Raw genomic sequence first — 9,115 nt, 5'->3', positions numbered from 1 at the left:
TTCACCTCTGGGATGAAGCCAACTTGATCATGGTGAATAATCTTCTTTTATGTGTTCTTGGATTTGGTTTGCAAGTATTTTATTGGATATTTCTGCATCTATGTTCATAAGGGAAATTGGTCTGTAATTCTTTCTTTACTGGGTTCTTATGCAGTTTTGGGTAGCAGGGTAACTGTGGTCTCATAAAACTAATTGAGAAATATTCTTTCTGTTTCTGTTTTGTGGGATAATTTGAGGAGTGTTGGCATTACTCCTCTTTAAAAGTCCAGTAGAATTCTGTACTAAAACCATCTGGTCCGGGAAGTTTGTTGTTAGAAGATTTTTAATGACTGCATCTCTTTCACTGGGGTTATATGTCTCTTCAAATTGCATATCTGATCTTTATTTCACTTTGCTAAGTAATATGAATTTAGAAAAGTAACAATTTCTTTTAGATTCTCTGGATTTCTCTGGTATCTGTTGTTATGTCTTCGTTTTGTCTCTAATTTTGTTAGTTTGTACATTCTCTTTCTAAATTTTACCTAATTTTGATAAGGGTTTGTCAATCTTATTAATTTTTTCAAGGCATCAACTCTTTATTTCATTGGTTCTTTGCATTTTTATTTATTATTATTATTATTGTTATTATTATTATTTTTATTATTACATTTCTTTCTAATGCAGAGCTAGGGATGAGCTGGGTGTTAATATTGGAGGCTTAAAGGGGGAAGTGAAGATCTACAGTTAGTCTTTCTGCCTTTCTTTAGACAAAAACTCAATTGTTTCAAACAAAGTTACTGCCTTTCAGACCTTCAACAAACTTGTAATTACTTCCTAAATTTTATAACCATTTTGGAAGGTTGATCTCTCTGCCTTCTTACATGGACATTCCATAATTTCAAAAGAGCATGAAAACTTTTGTTATTTGACTAGGATATAAAATAATATTTTGGGAAAAGTTTGCACAGGCTTTGATTATATTTCTGGATAAATTTCCATACCTAATAAAGATAAGAGTTTTACAAGAGATCTAACATTGGAATGTGTGTAAATGTGAAAAGAGAAAAAAGTGTGTCTTAGTGAATGAACAAGTATCAATTTCAAGAGGAATAAAGCAGTTGTTGTAGGGCACTCAAGAGGATCAGGCAAGAGGTAGCTGTGAAGTAGAGTCAAACTGAATTCAGGCTACCTGAGGCCATGTAATATTTGGTTCATATTAATAATAATATATATGAATAACAGAATATAGATACATAGATATACAAATGGATACAAAAGAAGCACTATGGTATTAGACTTTGAAAATAATAAATCTCAAACCATACTTCAGACATTTTGTTAGCTAAGTGAATTTTTAAAGGAAAATAGAAAAAAATAAAATAAGTGACATAAGTTGATTTTACTTTGATGTAACTTGATTTTCTTTTCAGATCATGACTCAAACTCCAGTTCAATTTAGAAAATGTAGTTGACACAAATCTTTAAGTTCTCATTTTCTCCTAAGCTTTGACTAGAATATAGAATATGTTTATTGTATTTTGAGAACTTTGAGTAGGACATAGGCTTTCTCGTCTCTGGAGTAAAAGTGCTGTGATCTAATTGCAGGCCTCATGTTCAAATACACATTTTCTTCCAAAGAAGGTATCACACTGTTTCCCAGAGTGACTGGGAAATTTTGCTAAATGGTTATACTACCAAACTACAAAACTCATCTTAATATTTATGTTTATAACAATATAGCTAGAGTGTTTTCAACCTTAGCCAGAGAAGTTTCTTTTTTTAGTAGATCACAGTCAATGTAAGAGAGTCATTACTGGTCAAAACACTGAAAATAAGATACTCAGCTCTAAAAAGGGCACAAACCTTCTCACCAATGCTCAGGGAACACAAAGAGAGAAGAGGCAGAAGGAATGTAAGAGCTGGATAATGGGTAGTTGTGCTATAAAATCTGCCCTGTGCACAGGGCAGCTGCTTTTAAGAACTCAGAAGATATAGATACCTACATAAACTGAATTAGATCAAGTCAATTAAAATCTGAGCATTATTGGGAAAGGTTATCATAAGGCTTGATAGATGTTGTGAGGGCGAGAATCATTTTGAGGACTGGCCACTGGTACATTTCCTATGCTTCAGTGGATGCCCACATCAATCACATATGAACATGACTAACTGTGTTTAGTAGACTACTTAAAAGAAGTGAGACAAGAGGAAGGAAGGGGGACAAAGGGGAAGGAAGTGGAGAAGGAAGAAAACGAGTAGGAGATGAAATGAAGTTGGAAGAAGAGAAATAAAGGACAAATATAAAAGTTAGAGGGGAGAAATTTGGAATGGATATGATCACGTGTCATTGTATATGTGTATGAAACTCTTGAAATATATATTATATATAAAAACACTTTTTCATTCTTTCATATAACGTTGAGATTTGGGGACTTATTTAGATGATCTCTTTTCACCAGTATCTTCCAACACCTGTTTAGCAAGGTAAATTGGAACATCATCTCGTCATTGACAGATGATGATAGAAAATTATGCTCTTCAGTTTGCGTTGGTTTGTACCAAAATGGAGAGGAGTCGTTTCGATGGGGTGAGTTTCTGTTTCTCTGTCTTCCTTTGATGTCACTCTAATTGTGAAGGGCACTAATTGCTTCTTTCTGCTCTTTATTTCTCCTCCACGGATACCATAGGATATCATCTCATTGCCTCTGGGCTGTGATAAAAATCCTCTGATATCCCCAATGCAGCAAAGCAGAATGCCACCCCATTAATTTCAGAAAGGTTAGAAGTAAGTCCTGTAACTTCTCAAGCCTCCCTCCTGCCTTCATCACTTCCCAACATGCGTTACTTTATCAGCTGTCTACTCAGACACCTGCCCCAATATTTCCACCCATGCATGGGACCTATGCTGAAGAATAGTTTGTTTTCCCAATGAGATTCCTTGGGAAAAAATAAATTTTCATTTGCAAGTGGCTATCAATTCGAAATAGCTTCTGAATTATGGATGGGAACATAGACCCACTTCTTTTAGCTCTGGGACTCTAACTGATGTAGACCCATGCAGGCCCGAACCTCAGTCTCTGTGAGTTCATATGTATACTGATCATATTGAGGGCCTTGGCACTTGGTGATCTCCTTCCCCTTTGGCTCATTCACACTCCTCATCTTCAGCAAGTAGCCTTGAGACACAAACGAAGGTAGTTAATAGAAACATCTCATTTAGGACTGAGACTTCCAAGGCCTCTCACTGTCTGTATATTATCTGACTGTATAAGTCTCTGTATTTGTTCCTATCTGATGCAAGAGGAAGCTTCTCTGATGATGTCTGAGAAAGGCACTGATCTATGAATTAAAAGGTTATTAGGAATCATTTTCTGTCACTGTTCTTTTAGTGGAACAGTAGTATTTGATTTTACCCTAGGTCCCTGATTTGAGGATCAATTTTCAATAAAAGAAAAACTGAAGAAAAAGTATTTATATGAGTAAAGGTATGTTTTTTTTAATACATAAGGCAACAACTATGTTAGTGCATTTCTAATTTCCTAAAATTTAGTTGCAGGATAGAATACTGTTGGCAAAATGCTCTAAAATGATCATTTTTTTCTCATCATTTTTATCAGAAGGAAGATATGCATGTGATAGGAAAAAGTCTCCGCATCATCAGTGAACTAAAGGAGCGTTCCCACGGTTTGTTCAATGAATGTTTATTGTTGTTGTGTGACAACAAGGTAAAAGTCATCCAGTACATGGCCTCAGGGAATGATAGGAAGCAGTGCACTGACACCCACAAGCAATACCAAAGCTTAAACCCTGAGACTGCTCCTAGGAATTACATGCATTCCAGATGGGAATATAATTTTAATGTATGCAATGTTCTTCCAGCTAGGAGATTATTGCATCATAAAGAGAATAGATGTTCCTCATTAACATTATTTGATCCATAGTATTAAAAAAAAGTTAACTGTGAGAAAAGCAGACAGACTCTGGTGTTTAATATAAGAAAGAGAAAAGGCATCATCTGTCTAAAGTTCATATTCTGTGTTACATTTACTTGAGGCCAAGATTCTGAATGAAAAATATGTGAACAGTCAATCATGTGGTTATTTCTAATTATCTGTTTTGACTTTATGTAAGCAATGCCTTGAGTTTAACATCAATTTTGGTATGCAATGCTCCATCCATCAAAATGCACTGACACATTAACGAGAAAAAAAATGGAAATGGGAATGGTAACAGTCAAAGTGCTCAAATATTTTCTAAAAATATGACTTGGGATCCAGTTTTGGTTGAAGATTGCGTATGCTTTGGAAGACACAGAATGATGAAGTTGTTCTCATGCTTTTTTGACCATATGTTTGCAGTCACAAATGTAATGATGAGAAAAATTCCCATCATGACTTTTCAGATTAACTGATCTGTGTCTCTTTTTGCAGGCATTTGAAATTTCAGGATTACTAAATGGTATAATTTAAGGAAGATGTAGGATATTTAAGTTTCGATACAAATAGGTAGCAATGCTTAAAAGATAATATATGTGTCCTTCACATCAAAACCAGTCTTAAGACACTCCAGTTATATGCTGAGTTATTTGAAAACTGTCCCATCTAAGGACAATTTTTTTAAAAAAAACAGGAATAACCACAAACAGCAGAAGCCACCACATGGAAATCCATGATCTGTGATCCTGCTGAGAGGAAAGAGCAAAGTATCTGCTCTTGCAGTGATGACTGTAGACTCACAACTGAGAAGGAGAGACATGGAAAGACATTCTGTGACAATCCCTACCCCTTCCAAAACAAAAGAAAGAAGAAAAAAGGAAAATAAAAACATCCTAGACAGAAAGCCATAGACAAGAACTCTTACAAATTATGATAAGGATATTGAAGCATAGCGTTCCATGCTTGATGGCGTCTGGCAGGATATTGGTGGGAAAGGACTCAGTTTTCTTAAAGGGGCAGGCTACTAAGAGTTTGACCATACTTCAGAGAGTATAAAGGCAACACAAACTGGAATTCTTCTTCCTCCTCCTTCTTATTCTTCTTCCTTATTTTTTAGGGGGAGGTGTTACAAGAGTGGGATGGCAGACCTAGGATGACTGGAAAGTGAGTGTGGTCAGGGTACATGACATGCAATTCTCAAATAATCAATTAAAATACTATGTTGGAAAAATAGACATAAACATCAAGTTTCTTCTGAAAATTACTGTGAAATCTTTTTCTCAAATGTTTTCATTGCCTAGGGAATGCCTAATCTCAAGCTTTATCTTCTGCATGAAAACTTTATTGATAGATCCTGAGATCCTGGGTTTCTGGACTCTTTTTCCCCAAGCCTAGTATATATGAGACTAACAGAAGATCATGGGAGATTAACTATGCTATTATTTAACTATGTTATTATTTGGGTCTTCAGTTTCCAGCATATTCTTTTATCTATCTCTGTGCTCTCATGACTCCTTTTATGGAAATACCATGCCCAAAGTAAGATTATCCACCCAATAACTTTTTCAACTTCTTTGAAGGGTAAAAGTGCTGACACATTCTCAAGAAACTGTTCTTGAGACGTGATGCATTCTTTGGCAAGATTTCAGCCAACGTTATGAACTCTGGGGTTGGATAAGACCATAGAGTGCTTCAGAATTGAAACCGAGATGTTAAACATCAAGTACCTGCATTGGTAAGCCAAAAGATGCTGATTGCTCCCTGCCGAGTAACCATAAGTTTTGCTGCTTCCTCAGTAAGGCCTAGAGAAGAGCTCAATGGTATCTCGTGAGTAATTACACATCATTCTGTAATTTCTGAGGGGCTGGAAACTTTGGTCCTATATGAGGGATGAGAAAAATTATGAACAAAATTCTTACCAATATAAATATTTATATATTTCTTTATGTAAAATAGTGTTTATGTTAAATATTATAAATTAACGTTATGTATAAATAGATATATAAATTCTTTAAGATTTTTAAACAACCTTCATCTAACCATTACACACACACATATATATACATATATATATATATATAGAGAGAGAGAGAGAGAGAGAGAGAGACAGACAGATAGACAGACATATAGAAATATATACATACATAAATATATATAAATCTCACAGAAATTCTCTTTCTATAACATTTTCTAAGCAACCTTCACCTAGCCACACTTAATACACATACACACACGCAAACACACACATATACACACACATACAGAGAGAGAGAGAGAAAGAGAAAGAGAGAGAGAGACAGACAGAGACAGAGACAGAGAAAGAGAAAGAGAGAGAAAGAGAGAAATAATTATATTGGGAAGTGCCCATAAATATCATTTGTTGGAAAAGGATTTTAAGAATCAAAAGTATGCTGTATGCTTGGGGCAAGTGAGATGCCTCCTTGAGTAATAACACGTATTGCAGGGCCTGACAACCTGAGATTGAGCACTAGAAGCTATGCAATAGAAGTAGAGAATTGATTGTCCCCACAGTTCCCTGACTTCCACAAGCACACCATGAAATGCTACTCTCAACATTTCCCCCAAGACTAATAGAACATCAAAGAAGAGGGAACAGATGATTACAAGGGCCTGAAAAATCAGGAAGGATTGTGGGAAAGCAGTGTCTTCTGTATATGATAGAACTTTTGTACACTTGAATTCTCAAGAGCTATGGTTGCCAACATAAAACCTGCACAAGATAAATGCAGCCAAATTTCCAGCATGGACAGGAGATATTCAACCACATATCTTGTTGCATATTTCTATTGTTTTATCAATATAGCCAAAATTATTAAATTATTACCATGATCTAAATATTCCTCCAAGTGTTTTAAAATACTGATTCACATTGTCTTCCCAGTTATCCTATTTCTGTTTATTTATGTTTTAAGCCAAGGAGTTGCTATGTCACCCTGTAGGCTGGCCTCAAACTTGTGGCGATCTTCCTGTTTCAGCTTCCTGAGTGATGGGATTAAAGATGTGTGCCATCACACCCAACTTCATAAATACTGTCTGAAGTGAGGATGAAATGATAGTCACTATGTTTTAGATGAAAATAAGGGATAAGCGAATGTTACATCATTTAACACAGGTTTCTCAGCTAGCTGACATTAAGGAAAGTAAGTCTGACCCAGCCAGTCTCATTCCCATGCTTGCATTCAGAATAAATTATGCACTTAATTTAAAGACAGCAATCTCACATCAAAATCAATTAATGGACTGAGAGTGTTCCATTGCTAAATTGAGAGAGCAATCTATAGAATTTAACATACTTGGACTGGACTTTATTTGCACAGTAATTGAAGTCTGTCAATAATGGGTCGAAGTTTGGGGTATTTGTTTTTTTATATCAATCTTAGCATATTTTCTGAATATTCTAGAATAATCTCAACACATGTGTGTTAAAGGAATAAACTAAAATGACGCTTGATTTTCTAAGAGAAAATACATCACAAATGATAAATCGTAATACTCAAATCAACTAATGCATTGAACAAGGAAAAAACCAGAAGATGCGGATGTGCGCCCGCACACGCACATATGTGTGTGTGTGTGTGTGTGTGTGTGTGTGTGTGTATGTGTGTGTGTGTGTGTGTGTGTGTGTGTGAAAGAGAGAGAATTTTCCCCATCCCTTTTCTTTTGCTTTTCCTATGCCTAAATAAAAACTTAAGAACAAAATGATTTGAAGCACTTATAAAAATATATGTGTTTATAAATTCCAGTTAATAGTATTTCAAATAATAAAGACATTTTAGATAGATCCACTGAATACTACATGTAATCTATATTTAATCTTTGGGGTTTTACTTTGATCAATCTTAATTATGACTAACCCCCTGAAACATGAGTGTAAGGAAGGTCTGGGAAGTTTCCAGGACCCATAATTTGGTTTTCACTTACAAAATGAGTAACACATTATATATTGAAAAAAGTATCAATCTTAGAAGCTATCAAGTCATAGTTTCTTTTTCTTCCAGTATGAAGGCAATTGTGTTATGATCATTCCACATTCTGAGGAATTTTCTTTTGCATAATCACTCAACCAATTTGAGTGGGCAGCGGTATAGCCTATTACCTTTGCTTATTTCTTTTTCATATGCACTCATGTCTAATTGCAATGCATAGCACTGATGGTGTAGTGAATAGCATCTTGCAGAAACATCCATTATCTTTACAAGATATTTCTGATTGATAGTTCTTGTCTTGTCAGGCAGAGCTGTCTGCACTTTGAGTTGAAAAATCGCATTGTCTTCAGTCTCTCCAGATGGAACCAAGTCTTTTTTTTTCATTCTTCTGCAGAGGTACTATACAAGCCACATATTCTCAATGAACATCTCAACAGAAACAAGTTTTTCCTATTATTTTCAATGCTAATTCTGATATATGGCTTCTTTTGGTCCTGAAAATTCCATTATAGGCAATTCAAGCCTTCATAGTGTTAGTATGAATGGCTTTACTTAGGTTTTCGATGTGACTAGTGTATTGTACATAGAGAGCAACATAGTGGCCACCAACAATTTGGAGAGAGTCTGGAGTATCCCCTTGGGAGCCATCAGAATTAGCAGGCCCTCCTTCAGGAAATGAGAGGAAATGCCAACTCAATGGACACTGATTTGTTCCATGTTTGAAGGTTGCTGAAATAACAAATCACCTTGAACAAGCAAACCCATCTGACGCAAAGAAACTGGGACTATTCTCACATCAGATCGGCAAATGTCATGCCTGCAAATCTCATGGAGAAATTTGCTAACAGCACTCAGAGTAGGGAGAAGGTAATGGAGAAATATAAAATAAATCACGTACCAGGGGAAACTTTCCTTGACCCAGTTCCTTGCAGGAAATGTGCTCTAAGTAGACCTTGGCACCAGTTAGGTCAACAGATACTGTGTCAGAGCAACCTTGTTGTCCAAGTAACAATGTGTTCAGACAGCCCAATCCCCAGGATCAAAGAACTGAAATAAAATATGCCTCAGGAAAGTACCTTCTCCCAGCATCTGAAGACATAGGCATCTTTATCTTCATTTTTAGACCTACAAGAGACCCAAGAATTCAAACTCTTAGTTGTTATCTCTTTTTCTAGAGTGCTACACTCTTGAGATATTCTGTGAGCTGGCCATGGGGCAGGGTACAAAGCTTTGTATTAGGGTACAAAGCTTTGT

Source organism: Arvicola amphibius, chromosome 4 (assembly GCF_903992535.2).
Source record: "Arvicola amphibius chromosome 4, mArvAmp1.2, whole genome shotgun sequence".
Taxonomy (NCBI): domain Eukaryota; kingdom Metazoa; phylum Chordata; class Mammalia; order Rodentia; family Cricetidae; genus Arvicola; species Arvicola amphibius.
Note: the sequence above shows the minus strand (reverse complement) of the source record.